Source organism: Chiloscyllium plagiosum, chromosome 1 (genome assembly GCF_004010195.1).
Source record: "Chiloscyllium plagiosum isolate BGI_BamShark_2017 chromosome 1, ASM401019v2, whole genome shotgun sequence".
Classification (NCBI taxonomy): domain Eukaryota; kingdom Metazoa; phylum Chordata; class Chondrichthyes; order Orectolobiformes; family Hemiscylliidae; genus Chiloscyllium; species Chiloscyllium plagiosum.
In genome coordinates, this window is record NC_057710.1 from 130449789 (window position 1) to 130472242 (window position 22454).

Sequence of the window (22454 nt, forward strand, 5' to 3'; positions counted from 1 at the left end):
GGGTTGTGTGCCCAGTTTGTATGGAGTGTTGCGGGAGTGTGTGCAACTTCCAGTTTTTCTCTCACTCCAAGAGGAAATTTCAGAAAGATAAGGTTTGCCCCGACAATAGCATGATGTTTTACAAAAAAAAACAAAGCAATAGACTAAACATTTAAATGAGTAATTAGTAACAATAGCCATTAAAAAGTGCCAATCAAGAAAACAAACCAGTCATTTGGTTCTCCTTTACAGTTAAGAAGCAGAACTCGTGCCCAGGTGTCTCTGGAGAAGGAACACATGGTCTCCACCAACACCCTGGAGTTGTTCAGGGAGAGGTGGGCACCGCAGGGAGTGGAGTGCATTATTTCTCCCTCCAACTCTATTTTGATTTAGTCCCTACCCTCCCCCTCACTGTTTTGATCACACAGCACTGCCCTTTGATGTGAAGGGCAATGTTTGTCACTGGCCACCCGGGTGTTTTCCTATCTTTCTGGTGGTGGAAATTGAATAAAGATTCGTGCACTTTGTGTCTTTCACTGTGTCTCACACGTATACACACACACCATGGGTGCTGGGGATAAAATAAGCACTACCGCACTTATGTGGTAGTGTGGGGGTTAAAATAAAAAAAAAGAAAAAAAAAGCAGAACTCGAGCCCAGGTGTCTCTGGAGAAGGAACACATGGTCTCAACCAACACCCTGGAGTTGTTCAGGGAGAGGTGGGTGCCGCAGGGAGTGGAGTGCATTATTTCTCCCTCCAACACTATTTTGATTTAGTCCCTACCCTCCCCCTCACTGTTTTGATCACACAGCACTGCCCTTTGATGTGAAGGGCAGTGTTTGTCACTGGCCACCCGGGTGTTTTCCTATCTTCCTGGTGGTGGAATTTGAATAAAGATTCGTAAAAAAAAAAAGGTGGTGAAAACTGAATAAAGATTCGTGCACCTTGTGTCTTACACAGTGTCTCAAAAAAAAAAAAGCAGAACTCAACAGATGAAAAGATTCGGCCTGAAGTCCTGATAACCAGGGAAAGGGGACATGACCGGAGATGAACCAAGGAATTGAGTTTAACGAACACTGACCTTGGTTTGCTTCTGGTTGGGCACACTCAGACAATATTCACACAAAAGTGGGGGGTTGGAAATGAGTTACCGTCCAGCATAGGTTTTCTTATTCTCCCAAGTCTACTTCCTGGTTAAATTACTGCTGGGGTGCATTGGGGGTAAGGAGGAGCATACTGCCATATTGACATGCTTTCTACAGCAGACAGGCTGCTTGTCATCGAGTTGTCAGGGTCTGGCTCATGTTTATGAACAGCACATCTAGATGTCAATCTAACCATGCTAATGTGTGGCAAATGCTTGCATGGAAAATATACTGCACAATGGCCCAGTGGTTAGCACTGCTGCCTCACAGCACCAGTGATCTGGGTTTGATTCCTGCCTCAGGTGACTGTCTGTGTGGAGTTTGCACATTCTCCCCGTGTCTGTGTGGGTTTCCTCCGGGTGCTCCGGTTTCCTCCCACAATCCAAAGATGTGCAGGTCAGGTGAATTGGCCAGGCTAACTTGCCCATAGTGTTAGATGCATTAATGGGGGGGTAAGTGTAGGGAAATGGGTCTGGGTGGATTACTCTTTGGAGGGTCGGTGTGTACCTGTTGGGCCAAATGGTCTGTTTCCACAATGTAGGGAACCTAATCTATTCCAACAATCCTAAAGACTTTATTGCTGTAAAGTGCTGTGGGACATCCCAAGGTCATGAAAGGTGCTCAATTAATGCTTGTGCTGGCAAAATTCAGGCATTGTGGAGTAAGGCCATTAACTTATCACTCAAGAGGCTTCTTACGGCTAAAGGCAGCAACTTGAAACCTCCTCTACCATCACAAAATATCAGACATGTTGAGGGGCAGGTGACATATAATTCCTGTTGTTCCTTGCTAGTTCTGCACCTATTTCCATAAGTTTCCATTTCCCTTTATAAAGCTACTATTAAATCTGCATGCACCACCTTTTAAGCTGGTATATAACAAATTATAACAGTGGGCATAATAAATTACTACATTAAATAAATATCCTCATCTCCCCGTTTTTCATTTTGTCAAGTATCCTGGATGTGTGCTCTATGGTTTCTGACCCTGCTGCCATGGAAACCACTTCTTCCAATCTACTCTGCCAAAATACTTCAATCTGCAGTTGGACAAGTAGACTCAACCGTGAACCTTGTCTCCACGTTTGATAAGGATAAACAGAACCAACATGCATGTAAGTAAAAGACAGTCTGGAAAATAAGTAGAGTGAATTCAGTTAAGAAAGTCAAGGATTTGATGTCTGAATTGACACATTCTGGATGTAATGCCTACAGAGTTACATCAAATAATCTAACGTTTTTCTAATTCATAGATAAATTACTCATTTATAAAGTCCTTCATAGTAACTACAAGTGGGATTTTTCAGGGTAATGCCTTCATAATAACTAAACAAAAAAAAAATATGATTAGATTCGACTAGATTCCCTACAGTATGGAAACAGGCCCTTCAGCCCAACCAATCCACACCGACCCTCCGAAGAGTAACCCACCCAGACCCATTTCCCTCTGACTAATGCACCTAGCACTATGGACAATTTAGCATGGCCAATTCACCTGACCTGCACATAGTTGGACTGTGGGAGGAAACCGGAGGACCCGGAGGAAACCAACGCAGACACAGCGAGAATGTGCAAACTCTACACAGACAGTCACCCGAGGCAGGAATCAAACCCGAGTCCCTGGTGCTGTGAGACAGCAGTGCTAACCACTGAGCCACTGTGCCACCCCAAATGTGAGGTATTTACATCTTTCCTCTAATCCAGATTTATCTACCCTTTGCAAAATGCAATTCAAAGACAATTTCCTACTATTCCGAGAAGAACTATCCTGTGTTGAAGCTGTCATTGATAGGACTGGTGGAGCTGTACCTGGATACAATTTTGAAGGCACCTATCAGCTGTTTTTAGGCAGGCTCTATCAAGATCAATACTGATACATTGGCACATTCAAACATCAGCTCAAAACGTAATAAATAATCTTTCAGTTGTCAAGCTTCACAATGTAGATCATGCTTTAATCTCTTCAACAAATTCAAATGGTTTAAATAACATGAAACTCAGGAGTCAACAGACAGAACCATTAGAAATGAACTTTATTTAGCAATCTGTGTAAAGAAGAGAAATTAAAACCATGATGTTTTGCAACAAAGATATTCATCTTTTTAATAGCGGGATTCAGCTAACTTTTAAAAATAGGTTAATAATTCCATTGGCATAGCGATAATTTGGCATTATACAGAAATTGGTCAGGTAGATTCTGGAAATAGAAATCAAAGATTTTTTTTCATCTAAAGTTTTAATGCTGGGAGTATTTTGTATTCATCAACATACTACTGTCTGATAAACACACAGTTTTATCTATTAAGTCAAAAGTACCCAGTATATGTTGAAGCTTCTCTCAAGCAAAAAGACCAAACAAATTTAAATTTTGCTTTAACTGAATTACATGTCACCTGGAGAGCAATAGATTCCACTGTTCCGTCTAAGCTTTTATGAGGAATGTAAATCTGAAGACAGATGTTGAAATATTCAATAGATAAAGCAATGAGTCTGAATATTTCCTCCCAACACGTTTAGGCAGGTTCTTGGTTTGAGAGAAAGTGACCCAGTTTAGCTACTCCAGAAAGTCTTCCGAGGAAGCTAAAGAAACTGATTGAAGGACAGTGGAAAGGCCTCACTCAACAATCTGGCACTTTGTCCCAGCTCCAAAAATTGCCAATCGAAAAATATATAAAGCCCTCCAATCTGCAAGTCTCACAACCTCTCATCCACACAAACACAACTCATGCCTCATCAATACTATCCTACGCCACTTCATGGCTCACTCCCACACAGCCCACAGGCTCCTCAAAACCTCTAAATCAAGGTATCACCGTCCTAAACTCACTATGCTTCCAGAACCCCTCACGTGAACCTACACTACTTTACTCACCACCACATCTCTTTATAGGCCTTATACCAACTCGTAACAACAGGTCCCCCATTCATCCCACTTCACCCTTCCATCATTCATCAGCTCGCCAAGTGATCACATGGGCTAACCATAGGATTCATGTTGGGATGAGATAAGATAAAGTTCTAATGATCTACTAATGAACTCAATACGCTAAAAAAACTATTAATTGATGTAAAGCCATTCCTTACATTTAACGACCTTCAGTTATTCACTGTTTATAAAATTAAATCATTAGCATTCATAACCATGTTTCAAAAAACAAAAACACATTGAATTGTTGATCAAAGTGTGAATTGGTGGGCACCGCTTAGTGATCACAATAGTTTTTAGAATCAGACTCAAAGCAGATTTATGTCAATAGACAGAGATAGTATTGACTTTTCTTTATACTGAAGACATTCCTTTTTCATGAATTTTGAGAAGATTTGTAGATCAGGTTGAGGTTCTGGAGGTACGTTTGCTCACTGAGCTGGAAGGTTAGTGTTCAGACGTTTCATCACCATACAGGTAACATCATCAGTGACCCTCCAGTGAAGCACTGGTGGTATGGCCTGCTTTTTATTTATGTGTTTAGGTTTCCACAGGTTGGTGATGTCATTTCCTGTGGTGATGTAATTTCCTGTTCTTTTTCTCTGCAGGTGGTAAATGGGATCCAAGTCAATGTGTTTCATGAGAGAGTTCTGGTTGGCTTGTCCTAGGATGGGTTTGTTGGCCCAGTCAAACCGGTGTCCTTCCAACATGAACCTAGCCAAGGAAACACTGACTACACTGTTAGAAGAACCAAAGATCCACATACTAAACATCAACAACTTCATCAACAAGGATAACATCATCAAGCTAGTGGACTTTACCACCTATTTCACCTCCAACAACAAAACCTACAGACAAACCAACAGAACACGCATAGGATCTCCGATATCAGGGTTCTAAGCAGAGACAGTAATGCAGAGACTCAAACAAACAGCTCTGCCAACGATCAAACCCAAACTCTGGGTCTGCTACATGGATGACACCTTTGTCATCACTAAAAAAAAAATTAGAGAAAACCTTCAAGACCATCAATAATACCCTTGCTGGCATAAAATTCACTCAAGAGGAGGAAAACAACAACAAATTGCCATTCCTAGATGTCACAGTAGAGCGAACAACCAATGAAGAATGTCAAACTAACGTCTACAGGAAACCAACAGACACAGACCAAGGAATCATCACAACACCCACAATTGGAGCTGCATTAGAATATTATTTCAATGATCCACCACACACTGCAGCACAGAGGAACTATGCAGAGTAGAGGAAAATCACCTGTACAGTGTATTCAAAAAGAACGGTTACCCAATAAACACAGTCCATCGATTTCTCAACAAACCCAAACAAGCAGACAAAACATTTCCAGAAACCCTAACCTGTCTCCCCTACATTTTGGAAATGACTGCCAGACTACTCAGACCTCTTGGCATCATGGTAGCCAACAAACCCACCAACACATTAAAACAGCAGCTAATGAACTTGAAATACCCTATACAGGCAATAAGCAAAACTAATGTCATTTACAAAATATCTTGGAAGAACTGTAACAAAGACTACATTGGACAAACAGGCAGAAAACTAGCCACCGGGATACATGAACATCAACTAGCCACAAGAAGACATGACCCACTCTCACTACTATCTTTACATACAGATGGGGAAGGACACCACTTCAACTGGGACAACACATCCATTCTTGGACAAGCCAAACAGAGACACGTGCAAGAAGTCCTAGAACCATGGCATTCCAATTGGAACTCTATCAACAAACACATTGAATTGGATCCCATTTACCATTCCTGAGAAAAATAACAGGAAGTTACATCACAACAGGAAGTATCACCACCAACCCATGGAAACCTAAACACATAAATAAAAAGCGGGCCATACCACCAGTGTTTCACTGGAGGCTCACTGATGATGTTGCCTAATATGGTGATGAAATGTCTGGAAATGAACCTTCCAGCTCAGCAAGCAAACTTACATCCAGAACATTTATCTTTTTCTAAAAGTTTAAAGTTCAAGATCGGTTACTTTTCTAACAGATGGCCAACTCACTTGACAGCTCCAATCAGCTTATTCAATATTTATGAATATTTGTGTCAATGTCTAATGATCCCTAAGAACACTGTACCTCTCCAGTGACTTACCTTCAAGAAAGAATACCCTTCAATCTATCGAAAAGCACACTCTACCTCTTCAAAGAACTCTGCAAATTTTAGACCTTGTCCTGATCAGTTTCAAGTGTATAAGCAGCGTCTCAACATTTCATTTGTGAAATTTGGAGTCAATTAAAGATGGTTACATTTTTATGTGTGCACCTCCCCAGATATCTGCAACACATCTTTCTTTCCTATCTATAACATAAAAACAGCAATTTATTTATTGCACAACTTTTTCGTAGCAAGTCCAGAGAGTTCACATAGAATTGCTTTCAAACAAAACTTGATAGTAAGACGCATAAAATGGCCAAAACCTGTTAAAGTGCAAGATTTAAGAAGCATCTTAAAGAAGGAAAGAGAGTTAGAGAGTTTTAGGAAAGAATACAGAGTGTAACACCTAGGCAGCTAAAAACATATTCACAAACAGTGGAGCAATTAAAATTTGCAATGTGTAAAAGGCCAGAATTGGAGGATTGGAGTTGGGATGCTGGCCAGGTTTGTGTTGGAATTTTCAAATCTAGAGACACCGAAGTCCTAGAGTCATATTACACGGAAACTAACCCTTACATCCCACTCATCCACGTCAACTATGTTCCCAAACTAAACCAGTCCCACTTGGCTGCAATTGGCCCACATCCATCCAAACTTTTCCTATTTATGTATGTATCCTTTTAAACACTGATACTGTACCTATATCCACCGCTTCCTCCAGCAGTTTATCCCACATATGAACCACCCTCTGTATAAAAACGTTATCCCTCATGTTCTTTTTAAATCTTTCTCCTCTCACCTTAAAAATATGCCCCCTAGTTTTGAGCTCACCCACCTTAGGGAAAAGACCTTTTCTGTTCACCTTATCTATACTCATGATTTTATAAACCTCTGTAAAGTCTCAAACTCCTATGCTCCAGTGAAAAAAGTCACAGCATGTTTTTATAAGTCAAACCTTCCATTCCCAGCAACATCCTGGTAAATCTTTTCTGAAACCTCTCCAGCTTAATAATATTCTTCCAGGAATAGGGTGACCAGAACTGAACACAGTGTTCTATGACAGGCCTCAGTAATGTCCTGTACAACCTCAACATGACATACCAACTTGAAAGCAAGTGTGCTAAACACCTTCTTAGCTACCCTGTCTACCTGTGACACAAATTTCAAAGGATTATGTACCAGGACCCCACAGGTCTCTCTGTCCTACCATACTTCCCAGGGCCCTCCTATTAACAGTAAGACTCCTGCCCTTGTTTGTTGTACCAAAATGCAATACCTTGCATTAAAACAAATTAACTTCCATCTGCCATTCCTCAGCACATTTACTCAACTGATCAAGATCTCCTTGTAATCTTAGATAACCTGTTTCACTGTCCATTATACCATCAATTTTGGTGTCATTCACAAACTTACTAACCATGCCTCCTATATTCTCACTCAAGTTGTTTCTATAAATGACAAACAAAAGTGGACCCAGTAACAATCACTGAAGAACATCACTGGTCACAGATCTCCAGTCTGAAAAAACAGCCCTCCATAACCACCCTCTGTCTCCTTCCGTAAAGCCAATTTTATATCCATGGATGGTGCTTTCAGCATTAAATGAAGTCAGGGAGATCCAGTGGATAATATTGCAGTGGTGAAAATAGGCAGCCTGAGTATTATTCCCAATATCTGGTTGAAAGTACATTTTGGGGTTAAATGTAACATTAAGATTGTGAACAGTAATTTAGTTCAGACAGTAGTCAGGGAGAGGGATGAAATATTTTGTGTCACTGCATTTGTCCAAAGCAAACACACTTAATTGATCCATAAATAACATATTTTTGTTATTTTACCTGTTTGAATAGCAAAATTGTCTAATCTTGGACTTTTTTTCAACATTTTTTATTATTAACAGTCCTGAAGGAGAAAAATGTAGCGATTATCAAATTTTAAAGCACTACCTAGGAATTACATGAATGAGAAGCCAACTTAAGCTCCTAATTCATGTTAGGCCTTCAGTTTCCTAACCTATTCCGGTCTTAAATTAATTATGTGCACAACATTTCTCTCCCTGTTGGCAAATATTCAAAAATTGGCAAATTGATTCTTTGTTAATTGTGAATCCCCATTCGAAGAAATAGATTTTAATACCAACAAGTATTAAAATGATTACACTTCCACAGGAAATAACTGGCATTTTTAAAATTAATAATATGCAATAAAAGCTGCATTTTTGAATTGACAATCTAACACTATACAGAGATCAGATTTTGTGGTCAACATAAATCTATTTTAAGCGGTTGTTTGTACGGTTGACACTTAAACAGGGGAAGCGCACACACCATTACCCTTGGTTTTTCTCTGGACCCATAAATCTCTGAAGCCTAACGGCACTTTTATCTGTTGTCTGACATTGATGTTGAATAATGGCTTTGTTAATATACAAGAAGAGGCACAGACTAAGTTTATAAAACAATATAAAGTAAAAGACGAGCTTGGCACTTTATCTGATGTGTGACTGGCTTGTAAAAGATTTCAACTGGTGACAAATTATTATTTTGTGTTGTGTTTCAAAAACTCACCCACAAGTTTTATTTGTAAAAAAGATACACACTGCACAAAAAGAATACAACATATTTTCCTCTTTAATATACACAGTTTTGCAGCATTTTAAAAGGTACTTTCTCAACACTATGTACTACATTGTTTCTTGATTAAGAAGGAAAGGACATATCCCTGGGATTACAAGCATATGACTTAGGAACAGATTTAGGCCATTCAGTCCCTTGAACCAGCTCCACCAATCATGTTTCATCAGTTTGTGCTTCAAGTTCCAAATTCCCATCATCCTCATTACCTTTGATCACTTTGCCTAAAAAGAATTGATACAACTCTGACATAAAGATATCATTGACCCCCTGCTCCATCCCCTTCTGAGACAGAGAGTTCCAAAGTAGCACAGCCCTTAGAGAAAAGAAAATATAATTTTTATCCTAGAAAAGGCCTCTAATTTTTTTAAAATTGTGCCCCCAGTTTTGGGACGACCCACAAAAGGAAACATCCTCTTTCAGCTCCACCTTGTGAAGATAGGATTAGAAAATGTTTTACACATATAAAGATTCTGGCATTTAAATGTATGACAAGTCTGATCCTGTCATAGGCCTGTGTGACATCACAAACATGCTGATCACTTTGTTTCTGAAGGTTTTGGAAAGGAATTGCACCAGCTACCCTTCCGTTACAAACAATGTTCCTCAATCCCATATTTGATTTTGAGAGTGCCCATCATGGAAAACAACTGTTCAGTTAAAGTAGCATACTGAATGTTCAGATCAAGTAATTACTTCTTTTTGACTGTGATCTGAATTTGTGGATGTTGGTCTGGCTTCCAGAGAATTGTTCACTTATATTTCAGTCAAGCAAGTCTCTACTCTCAATGTGTTGATAGAGTTAAGGTGATCCACAAACTCTGCAACAATATGTTGATCTAATTGGACATCTTCAATCATCTTTTGTGACTGTCTTTCTGCTGAAATGTGCAATTTTGCATCTTCAGTCACATGACTGGAAGATTGCTGCTTATTCAGTACTAGCTTTGTTAGTGATAATCTTGTTTTGAGAAACAAGAGATTACAATGTTCCATTGTGATAGGAATGGAAAATGTTCCCGCTAGTCCTGTAAAGTCTCTAATGTTTTCCCCTGTTCACAGAACAAAATGATTAAATTCTTTCTTCTTTGAGTTCCACGATGAGTCCAGACTCCCAATGAAATTTCTCCTGGCTGTTCCTCCTCAAATTGATCAACAAAGGGTTGTTTCTGATCCATTTGATCTTGGGGAACTCATTAAAGTTTTTCTGTCACTACTGTGATATTAAGGCCAAAACATGCCTAAACGTTCAAAAATGAGGAGAGGTTGAATCTGAACTACATCGACATTTTAAACTCCTGCATGCTGTTTGTATTGTGGTGTTACTTGTAGAATAACTTTACTCTTAGGAGTTGTTCCAACTAGACTGTGCTGTTTCATCTTTGTAGGCTGAAATGTCAATTTCTTCAGCTACGTTGCCTGATTTGACAAGATAGTGACACTCATTCCTGTATCAACCTTACAATGATTTCCATTAAATTCATCACGTTATCTTTAAGTATATTCAGACTTGAAAACAGACGCTGCAAAAGATGAACTTTGCACAGTAGTACTGCATGGAAATCTTCTAATAAATTTTTAAATTCAATTAACTAGCAATACTATATTTTGCTCATTCTGCCAAGTTCCAAATTCTGCTAAAAATCAATACAGTACTCTATTTCAGTCCTGCTTTATGGGAGATATTCAAACTTTTTAAAAATGATCAAAATGGTGTTTCTCACCTTCTGGAGAGGTTTCCTGTCTTCTGAAGAAAGTCAGGATGTTTTACCACAACTTCTGAGTAAAATAGATGCTTTGCTATTTCAATACCAGATAATAAAGAAGGTCCCTTGCACAATTTTAAAACTAAAAGTCTTTGGCTGTGGTCTTAACAAATCTTTCTTCCAAATTCCTGATCATTCATCTTCTGTTAGACTTTTGATTCAACACTTTAAATTTTTGGTGTTATTGCCTTATTTAAAGTCTGCGTCCTTTTCAGTACTGTGGCCCTGACAGAAATTACTTTTCTGGACCTTGCTCAGTCCTTTAGATCTATACCTCATCAGGCTGAAATGCAATGGCCACAATGCTCATTTGCAGAGGTAAGGACTCTATTTGTATTTCCTTCCTCCCTGCCCTTTGCACCATTGTTGGACAGTTTCTTCCTTTTTACTCTCAGGGATCTCTAATTTTACCTCAGGGTCCTTGGGTTGCTCCGCACAGAACTGTCTTCTTGAAGGTCTTAGTCATTTCTCACTAGCCCACTATGTTTTCCCTGGACCTCTTAATAGCTCAGAAGCAAAGTTCTTCTTTTGGAGTATTTGTTTCACCCTGCTGCTGCCTATAATCTGTGATCCTGATTCAGCTGCTGACTCACCATTGGTCTCTTCTTAAATTGTATATTCTTAAAAGTTCATTTGTTTTACTTTAAAAAAAAAAAATTTCTGCAGCATCAAATGAAACTTGGATCCACATCACTGATCCCCATGTCCCATTTCTGGCAACCATCCACTGGTGGCGCTTGGGGTGGTTCATTAGGATACATTATCAGCAATTAACCTGAAATTACTTTCAAGCAGCACCAGTAAGGGGCTGGAGTATTCCCAGTGCTGGACACATCAGCTGTGTGTGTTTAAGAGTAGTCATTAACTAGACAGCCAATACCAAACATGTCAGCAATTACACCAAAGCAATGTTACACACTACTCAAGGTCACAATCTGCTCAGTTTTCATATTAACACATCATAACGCCTGAACTAGCGCCTTCACATGCTGACCTGAAAGTGTGAATAGACAAAGTGCTGACCTAATTTTGGTAAAAGTCCAAACTAATCTACATTATGAAGCCCAATTTTCCATCCCTAGACTTCAATGCCAAGGGCTCTCCATGGATCTCTCTCATAGGCTGAGTGGTGAGATGATTAGGAATTTAGCTTGGCATTAAATAATCTGTGCTGATACAGTGGTGTGAAATTACACCATAATGTTTCATATAATTTGTCATCTAAAAAGCTTCCAACCAACCTCAGATAGAAGACATGCCCCATATTTATTCGGACTCGAAAATTGCGCCAACCTACCCTCAGTGACTAGAGTTATCAAGATTCGGAGATGCCGGTGTTGGACTGGGGTGTACAAAGTTAAAAGTCACACAACACCAGGTTATAGTCCAACAGGTTTAATTGGAAGCACACTAGCTTTCGGAGCGACACTCCTTCACAATCACCTGATGAAGGAGCGTCGCTCCGAAAGCTAGAGTTATCAAGATGCCAACATTCCCACTGAACTCTCCATTGCAACATCACCACTCCAACTCCCTGCAACCTCTACTATGTTTTCAACTGTTGTCTGGGGAACCTGCCTCCTATTTTGATCCTATTTGTCGATTGATCCAATCCTTCTATGTTTTTCTTCTGACTATAATCTTTCCTCCTAAATACCATGACACCCGAGATTTCTTCTCTCTTCCATTGCACAGGCTTCACTCAATACTAGATCACATTCTGTGAAGTGGGAAATTCTGACTGACACTTCGAACATTGTTCCACCTAACTGATTTGATGCAAATTACATAGGTCAGGACACAACAGAAGAACATTCGGTAGGTTGACTGGAATTGGGTTGTCAACAAAATTCTGCCCTTCGAGCATGCATCAAGCTCTGCAGGTGGTTGCCATCTGCACATACAAGCAGCCATTACCGTCAAGACCTGCTATAACCACCCATGGAGCATTTCAGAGCATCACCTGCTGTCTGGGTCAGAGTGCATTGATTCACAGCAAAATAAAAAGTAATAATATCCCTTCTCAGAAGGATGAGATTAGAAATCAACACTCTGTCATGCAGCGTTCGGAATATTGAAATCCTCGACTTTATTTTGCAGCTGGCTTCAGATTGATTCTAGTGGGCTGCAGTGCAACAATTTGAATTGGTCTTTCCAGCAGTTGGTCTGACTGATCGAATCGTGGTTCACCTGGGGTGTATTGCCGGCCATGAGATGCCCCCATAGCAATCCTAAACCACAAAGGGGGAGATGAATGTGGGAGATTTTCATAGAGGAAAAGCATTGTGGTACTATGAATTTCAGGCAAAAGACACCATGCCAGGGCATACTAGAGTTCCAACCTGTTTCAGGCATATATATCTTTTTTAGTAAGTAAATTGTATCCCATTACTTTCATCAGACTCCAATTGCCAGCTTGGTAGATGGCAACAGTGCAGCTGAAGCTTATCAAAAACAGTCAGTCATTCTGACTGTATTTAAAGTATTTATTCAACGCTAAAGGAGAAGTGCTCCTTCAGGGTCCTCTCTCTCATGATTTCCATTTCCCCTTTATAGGTATCCTGCTGCTAATGGTCAATCTCTGCCTGATCTTATATTGTAGTGACTCAGAGCTGCGGGGATGAAAACAATTGACCTAACTGGACCGTGCCTCCTCCCTATACCATGGGCCATCTGCTGATTACTGTCTGGATCCTGTTCTTTCTCAGGTAGCACCCTGTCATTGTTTGAGAGTTGCTGAATGATGGATTATGTTTTTATTTTCTTATGAGGCAACCCTAAGTCTACCTTAATTGTCATTGTAGAGTCATAGAGATGTACAGCACAGAAATATACAATTTGGTCCAACTTCTCCACATTGATCACATATCCTAAATTAACCTAATTCCATTTGCCAGCATTTGGCCCAGATCCCTCTACTCCTTTTCTATTCATATACCTTTCCAGATTCCTTTTAAATGTTGCAATTGTACCAGCCTCCACCACTTCCTCTGGCAGCACATTCAATACACGCACCACCCTCTGTGTGAAAAAATTGCCCCGTAGGTCCTTTTTAAATCTTTCCCCCCTCACTTTAAACCTGTGTCCTCTAGTTTTGCACTCCCCTACCCTTGGAAAAAAGACTGTGGCTATTCAACCTATCCATAGTCCTCATGATTTTATAAATCTCTATAAGATTACCCCTCAGCCTCCGACGCTCCAGGAAGTCTGTCTAGCTCAATGAGCATCTCTTGTAAGTGTCCCTGCAGTATCAGGCAATGTTTATTTTTCAGAAAAATAGTTATGACTAGGTAACGTTTATCTGAATGGGAGAATGTTGATCACCTCATTCCTCTTTTAAATGCATTTGTAAGAAAAAAGAACAATGTAGTGGCAACCTGAGAAAAGTTTTACAAGTCCAAAGATCTAAATAGATTTAAGTGTCAGAATACCGACAGTACGTATGGACTAAACTAACCACTGTGAGAGCATTATCGAATAACGTTCCTACTCACAGTGAAAATACCCCAGGGCACCAGATTACAAATCCATACTTGCCATGTCTCCAGAGCTCATTTTCCTTTTCTCTGCTAACAATCTTTTTTTTCACTCTCAGTCTTTGCCAAGCTACTCATGAGCTCACTTACCTCAACACAAGCTGCTACAACGCAGAAAAAAAAATCACAAATATCAATCTCTATCTATTTTTAAAATAAGTAAAGAAGAAGAAATCATTTGAATCTCAGTAAAAGGGGAAGCAAAGCAGCTGGGGACAGTTTGTTGATTCACCACTAGCTTCATCAAATAGTGTGGTCTGCTGTGGTCTGACAAAAAAATACTTTTCACTCATTCATCAACCTACTCAATGAAGAATGGATTAGAATGAGGAGGCTACTGTGGCGGCATAGTGACTCAGTGGTTAGCACTGCTACCTCACTACGTCAGGGACCTGGGTTCGATTCCTTGGGCGACATTCTACCCGTGTCTGGGTGGATTTCCTCCGGGTGCTCTAATTTCCTCCCACAGTCCAAAGATGTGTATGACAGATGGATTGGTCGTGCTAAATTGCCCATAGTGTTCAGGCATGTTCAGGCTAGGTGGATTAGCCATGGGAAATGCAGAGTTACAGGGATAAGGTGGGTCTGGGTGAGATGCTCCTCGGAGGGTCGGTATGGACCAAATGGTCTGCTCCCACACTGTAGGGAGTCTATGATTGCAATTAGATAAATATGTAGTTAAATTTATTTATGATTGTTGTAATCACTCTATTTCACCTTGGTTTTTATTGAGGCAGTCAGTGAGTGGGATGATCCCATTTACACACCTGATTCCAACTGTCTGAGACCTATTCTGATGCTGTGTGGATGCTGGGATTTAATTGGGAGGCTGCGCTCATGTTTCCAATTCATTTGGGGTGAGGGGTGGTGGTGATGGTGGGATAGGTTTTCTAGTTCCACTGTGCCGAGCCTGTAGGCTTTCCCTCCATTGGCTGGTGATCAACCAGCATCCCTCTTGGATGTCACTTTCATCTTTCGGAGGGCCCAGCCCTTAAGTCCCTCCTCCCTACCTTTTATCTTAGCCTGCTTGGCACACCCTCCTCATTCCTGAAGAGGGGCTTATGCCTGAAACGTAAGATTCTCCTGTTCCTTTGATGCTGCCTGACCTGCTGCGCTTTTCCAGCAACACATTTTTAAGCTCTGATCTCCAGCACCTGCAGTCCTCACTTTTTCCCATCCACAGCCACTCATACATCAGTCTCCCCCCAACACATGCCAGTTTGGCACCTAGATAGACTCCCATTCTCTTACCAAAATCCTGGTCTAATGTTGCTTGGCTCTGTACTGAAAGTCTGGTTGATCAGAGACTGGGTCATTTTGTTCCCAAAGAGCCCTCAGGCTATTAACAACCAATTTACCAGGAACTGGCTGCAGTTCATCCACAGTATCCCTCAACAGGCTCTCCACCCTGGCCTTTCTTTACCAGGAGGATGTAGAAAATGCAAAGTTCCATTTAATGTAGCCCATGAGGCATTATCTGATTGAACAGAGGAAGAGGCTGGAAGAGTTAAATGACTTAGACCTATTGCTGTGTCTAAGTCCCCATGTTAAGAATGTTATTACATGGCTGGTCTATGATCAAGTATTACTTTTTACTTTTTCCTCAATGTCAGCTTTAAGGACTGCTTCCCAATGTACAACCCTGATTTCAATCATTCAATGAAGTCCCTGCCATCTTCAATTTGTTGACTAAAAACTGCTCCTCTGATTTCAAAGGAGAACATTATTCATTTTAAAGACTTAAAACAACCAGATTCCAATCCGAAGCCCAATTGAAACTTAGACTCTATAAATTTAGAATCTTTTAAGATGAAAAGTATGCTAATACTTGATGCATTTATAATAACAAAGATATTTTACATATGAATGAAAAGTGAAGGAAACGTTCAGAGCCACATTAATTACTTTGTTGTTTATCCAGTGCTGTCCAATGTGAAACTGAAACAGGGCCAAATGAAATAGCAGTTATAATGCAATTCTACCTAAAGTATCAAAATTGTTGATTACTATAATCATGACTACTGGAGGCCTCTCATCATTGTGCTGCCATTTCTTGTATGGTTCTATCAGAGCTTCTGTCACAGACTCATCACCAGTGTTATATTCCTGGAAATTGCACCATTCTATCAGTGAAGACAATGTTTGATCGTAATAGCATGAGACAAGTGAATCGTTGACCAGGTAGCAAGAATAAATGAATTAGAAAGTACAGGAAATGAAATTATTTAATATGACTCCTCAATCTACCCACGCGTACAAAATATCAAATACAGAGAAGAGGTTTCTCAGTAGCTAAGTATCAAAATGTAGTGATTGTAACAAGGTCAGCCAGGTAGACCCCATAGAATATGAGTTCCCTGACAGGGGCTGTTAGCTTGCTGACAGATAAGAACAGGAGTGTCAAACATCTTGTTCACTCAGAGCTGGCTCTGAGAGAACTGGATCAGTGTCAGGAATCTCTGTGTGTAAATAAAGGGTGACTTGGTGATGGGATACCAGCCGTTGTGGAGCTATTTCATCGAACACCTGACAGTTTTTAAAAGCAATATGACAGAGGCAGAAGTTAACCGTTTCCCTGCTCATAGTATCAACTGAATGTGAGTTGAGACAATCTGCATATTTACTGTAAGCTGACTCTTACCATGTTCTGGCGAAGTGTCATTTTTGTTGAGTTCAAGGAGGGACACTTTCTGTGAAACTGAGCAAGTTCTCTCACAACACGTTCCTAAACAAACCTACCAATCCTTGTGGTGACCTCCAGTCTGAAGCTATCACAATGCCCTCACATGCCAGAGCCAGAAGCACATGCCGGGGATGTTGGGATCCCGGGTGGTGGTACCATCTTTAACAGACCATTATGCACTTGGTCAAGCACTGGCAATCGGAGTTGCCTTCCTTAGTTTGTTACACTTGGTCAGGACATGGCAGGTAAGAGAAATATGGTGCATCATTTTGTGGACAGGGCCTTGGAGGTCCTGCTGTCTGGGACGGTGAAGAGGAGGGATGTCTTCTTTCCAAAGGGTGACAGAGGAGGCCATGACACCAGACCCTGCCAGACTGCTTTGAGTATGCCTCCTGGTCAGTGCAATCCCAGCAGTGTAGGAAGGGAGTCAATGACCTTCACCACTCTGTCAGGGTAAATGTTACCTCACTCTGCTACCTCACGCTCACCGTGTCTGCTAATGTACCCATCTCCCACCATGGCTCATATACTACCACTCTCACTATCGCAGGCAAAAATCTTCTCTCCCTCATTGTTACCCACTGAATTTCCCCACACCACTAACCCTGCATGGCTCCTGCACTGCCACACAAGGCACTTCACCACCTCTCCCCCACCTGCACCAGCACTAACAGCTCTGCCACCCATTTCCATCTCTCAAAATTCCTCCCTTTCTTCACTCCAGGAGAAAACACCCCATAGAGCAGGGAGAGACAAGATGAGGCAACCAACTTTCAACTTCCCACTCCCACCCCTTATGAGGAGACGACAGTGATCCTGACTGCCCTGTATGGTTAAATAAGCTCTTAGAGTCATAGAGATGTATAACATGGAAACAGACCCTTCGGTCTAACCCAGCCATGCTGACCGGATATCCCAAACCAATCTAGTCCCACCTGCCAGCATGCCCATCCACATGCCTTTTAAATGTTGCAATTGTACCAGCTTCCACCACTTCCTCTGGCAGCTCATTCCATACATGTACCACCCTCTGTGTGAAAAAGTTGCCCCTTAGGTCTCTTTTCTTTTCCCCTCTCACCCTAAACCTATGTCCTCTAGTTCTGGACTCCCCGACACCAGGGAAAAGACTTTGCCTATTTACCCTATCCATTTCCCTCATGATTTTGTAAAATTCTATAAGGTCACCCCTCAGCCTCCGACGCTCCAGGGAAAACAGCCCCAGCCTGTTTAGCCTCTCCCCATAGCTCAAATCCTCCAACCCTGACAACATCCTTTTAAATCTTTTCTGAACCCTTTCAAGTTTCATAACATCTTTCCAATAGGAAGGAGACCAGAACTGCACACAATATTCCAACAATGGCCTAACCAAAGTCCTGTAAAGCCACAACATGAGCTCCCAACTCCTGTAAAATAAAAGAAAGCATACCAACTCCCTTCTTCACTATCCTATCTTCCTGTGACTCCACTTTCAAGGAGCTATGAACCTGCACTCCAAAGGTCTCTTTGTTCATCAATACTCCCTAGGACCTTACCATGAAGTGTATAAGTCCTGCTAAGATATGCTTTCCCAAAATGCAGCACCTCGCATTTATCTGAATTAAACTCCATCTGCCACCTCTCAGCCCATTCGCCCATCTGGTCAAGATCCTGTTGTAATCTGAGGTAACCCTCTTTGCTGTCCACTACACCTCCAATTTTGGTGTCATCTTGGATAGATATCAGAGGTTGCCCTGGGCTTACTGCACTGGCAAACCCCGAACTGAAAGCCATATCCGTTAACTTGACTAAGGACTATTCTGTGTTGAATTTGAGAAATGGCCATTTGGTTGAAGCTCAGGCAATGTGTCTGCCGCTTGTGTTAGTGGCAATGGTGCAGATGTGAAATTGATGTAGTGTGCTGACCATTTACATGTCTACTCCTTTGATTGCTAACAACCATGTTTTATATCGGCATAGGAGGCAATTTGAGGCAATAGTACTGTGGGTTACTGGTTCCAAAGTATTAACTTTGCTTTCTTTCCAAAGATACTGACCAACCTGCTCAGTTTTTCCAGCAATTTTATTTTGTTTTGAAGTACTGGGTTTCTGTTAGGTGTAGCTAAAGGGGAAAAGCACAAAAGGGTAAGGCAAGGCAGGAAGTTATGAGCATTCAGTTGGTGCTAAGTGAGTGAGAGCTAAGAAAGCAAGCAAGCAGCACTGAGATACCGACTGTTCCAATCCATAAGTGCTGAAAATGTGTTGCTGGAATAGCGCAGCAGGTCAGGCAGCATCCAGGGATCAGGAGAATCGACGTTTCGGGCATAAGCCCTTCTTCAGGAAGGACTTTCTCCCCAATCCATAAGTGGGCTGCCTGTCCTGTGTGTTTAATGTCTTGTAGAAGCATTGCATTGAGAGGTGACCATGCATTGCAAAGTGCAGTAACAAATGACAGATGTGGAGTCTGTGCATCAGAGATGTGCCATGATGGTGCGGAGTGACTGGCATGCTTTGGATGCCAGTGTCAGTGATATGGCCACTGCCTTGGAGCCTGCACTGAGATCTTGCCAGATGGAGCTCTGGAAGAGATTGCAGTGAGCTGGAATTGCCAGGGACTGGTACTGACCTACATGTTGGGAATTAATGGCATCTAGTTTCTATCTGGTGGTTTAGAAAATGGGATCCTGCATTTGAATGAGGTGCCATTAAATAGTAATGATGGTGATAACGAGTAACAATCCATGTTAATAGGGCCCTCGCCACTCACTAGTGAAATTCTCATCTTTACATCTGGAACTTTGTTAGAAAATGCAATTTGTTGCTCCTGATATTGTCTTCTCAACTGATTCTCCGACATTTCTCACCATTGCCCATGTCATTTGGGGCTTGGTAATGTTCTGGCTAATTATTCTGCTTCTTTGCAAATAAGTAGAATTTGCCTATTAAAAAAGAATCCTCAAGGTAATGGTAATGATTAGGAATCATTACCTTCAAGATTCTCTAAAAGTTAGACACTGTTTTGACTTAGGCACATAGAACATACAAATGCTTTTACCATCATTGGGAGCACCATCACCTCAAAGACTGTCACCAGAGAGGGACCATAACTGTGATCTCATCAGCATTTCCCACAATATTAAAACATGCTATGAGCAAATGAAATGCATTTTCCATTTTGAGTACCAAACAATTTTAGGTCAAGTAATCTGACTATACACAGTGTAAAATCCCTCTATCCTACTTTAGTCCCAGTCTCAAAAAACATATTTCCAAATATAATTATTTTCTACACTTCTCATCATAACCAAGGGTGTCATTAATTTCAATCAAATAAAAATCCAGTGAATTTTACAACAGACAAATGATCTTTTTCACCAGATTATTATCCAAGGAGTAAAGACAAACAAAATCCTTTCCAACCTGATATACTTATCCTTCATTTACTTAATGCATCTCAAATTTCAGAAGCAAAAAGAAAAATGTGTTGTTCACACACATATCACGAGGAAATATATAAAAACTGGCTCCATTTGTTTCACACAGATCCTTTAATGTTTTACAGCAACAAGACTTACAGATTACTTACCTTAGCCAGATCCAACCTGGATTCCATAGAAAAGCTTTTACTAATCCAGTATGACAACTTGTCTTGACAGGAATTAAGGATTCATATTTACATAATAGCACCTGACAAAATGCGAGTGATTACTCATTCACACTAATCAAAAACGCTATGCATCTTAAAATTATTTAAGCTTTCAATTTGTACAGTGCATTGTTGCTAAAGAATTGACTGAAGTCATGCAAATTTATTAATAAGTTATCCATTGAAAAGTAAAAAAGGAAATATTTCTTCCAAGTCCTGGAATTGCTCATTTAAGTCATCCAAAAATCAGGTTAGGTTCAAAATTCAAAAAATAATTAGCTGCAATGTCCTAAAAAAAATGTACATTTTGCCACCAGGACCATTTCAATGAACTTTGCTGCTCATTGACTGCTTTAAACGTGGTAATTATTGAGCACAGTATCACAGTTGCTAACTTATACACAGTAAGGTTCCAAAAACAATTAAACGAGTAAATGAGTAAACAGCAAAGTGAGTTATCGTGCATTTTTGGAGTTGATTGTGGGAATAATTTTTGTTAGGTTACCAAACAAACTCATCCTATTTTAAATAATATCATGGAGTCTTTTGTATTTGCATGAATCACTTGAACACACAGATAATTCAACACCTTATTTGAAATGCATCCCTTTCTTGGAACTGCATAGATCAACCTGGATTATCAAGTCTTGACGAGCCAACATCCAGTTCTAGAAGGTCCAGCTGCATCGGCAGAAATAAATACCTTCAGACTCATTGCTGTCCTACAACGATTTCTATTCATCCTGGATCTGTCAGGAGCATTTTTTGTGATACAGAAGGACACCACTTAGGCTATTAAATCTATGCTCATTCTTTGCTGGAGTAACACAAGCTAGCCTCGAGAGATGCTTGCACCATACACTATTACAAATACTTAGCCAATTTTCCTTTGAATGATTGCTTGCTTAATTGTTCTTTACTGCAAAGCATTTTATGCTCCTAAAACTTCTGCTTAATTCACTTTGTTTTCACTTCTGTCCTCATTCTTTTTAAACTTACTAAAATTACAATTTTAAACAGGTGACTTTCCACCCTGGATCTCTGTCTGGAGGAAATCCTCTTCTTCTACTATCCAAATTAAAAGGACACTTAGAATAAAAAAACAGCACAACAAAAGCTACTCTATTCTTTTCCCATTGAGCTAAATAGAGTTAAATATCGCAAAGATTTGTTGCATAATACATTTCCTACGACAGAGGATCAATGATCTTGGTGGGGGTCTGAACCCTGCAAAAGTCGAAATAGTATGGGTTACAGTCACTTACTGTGATTTTGCAAGGGGCAGATAATCAATGGTCAGAGGGCAGATTCTTCATACTTACAGACCACTTAAAGGCCTTCCAGTTTGAAAGGAGTAGTAAGTTGCAATGAAAGATAAGTAAGACAGAGAGAGCGATTCAAAACGAAGTATCCTTCTTCAATTTCTTTCTTGATAACATTTTATTTTAAACAAGTTGCTTTTGCAACTGAGCCACACTGTGGGATAGGAGATGGGAGTGCCATTTAATAGGATGGCCTGTGCTTATTGCAGCAACCAGGAATGCAGGGAGAACTTCTCAGCCATGCTGGAGAGCTGGTCCTCTGATCTGCCATCCTTAGAAGCAGACAGCTGAACTTAACTGGTGCCCTCTCCGATAGCCTACAGCTTAATGGAGGTCAGCTGGAAGACTCTAGTCGGCCTCCTTTTATTGGTCGTAAATACTGCTAACAAATTAAGTTGGCGACACACTGGTAAGAGTTTGCTTCCAACAGGGCCTCTTCATGCAGCACTGATTGATATCTACTGTAAGAGAAGAAACTGGATTTTGATATTGTGGTATTGAGGAATCCAACATAAATTTTTTACAACAAAGAATTTTAAACAATTAGATTGCAACTGAGGAGCAGTAAAGTGTTATGTTCAGGTGGTGGAAAGTAAGATGGAGTGTGAGATGTTTATACCCTCAGGTCACATACTAAATGGCTAATGTCATGATCATGCCTCTCAAAGGTATACTGACATATTAAATGA

General features: G+C 40.5%; 1 protein-coding gene across 11 annotated transcripts in view; it reads right to left on the reverse strand.

Moving 5' to 3' along the window:
- LOC122553234 (bifunctional heparan sulfate N-deacetylase/N-sulfotransferase 4-like) overlaps nucleotides 1-22454 on the reverse strand; it is an 879937-nt gene that overhangs the window by 277888 nt on the left and 579595 nt on the right. The window lies entirely within an intron of this gene.